This window comes from Lipotes vexillifer, unplaced genomic scaffold, assembly GCF_000442215.2.
Source record: "Lipotes vexillifer unplaced genomic scaffold, Lipotes_vexillifer_v1.1 scaffold86, whole genome shotgun sequence".
NCBI lineage: Eukaryota > Metazoa > Chordata > Mammalia > Artiodactyla > Lipotidae > Lipotes > Lipotes vexillifer.
Genome location: NW_006785406.1, coordinates 4,061,676 through 4,061,939, shown reverse-complemented (window position 1 = coordinate 4,061,939; position 264 = coordinate 4,061,676).

Genomic DNA, 264 nt, shown 5'->3' with positions numbered 1-264 from the left:
CCTCCCTCCCCTCCCCAACCCCCTTCCCCTCCTCTCTGGGCCTGCGTGCGCGCGTCCTCCTCCTTCACGCGCCGCCGCTAGCCTAGCACTCTCGCTGGAACCTCTGGCCCGCGCGTTCTCTTTGCCCTCCGGCTGCGGAGCGGGCGGGATCCTCCAGCGCTGTCGCTGCAGCCCAGGCGGCGGGGCGGCGGCAGCGGCACGCGAGCCCCGAGGAGGGCCGTACCACCATTCGCCAGCACGCGGGGGGAGCCGCTCGCCCCGCCG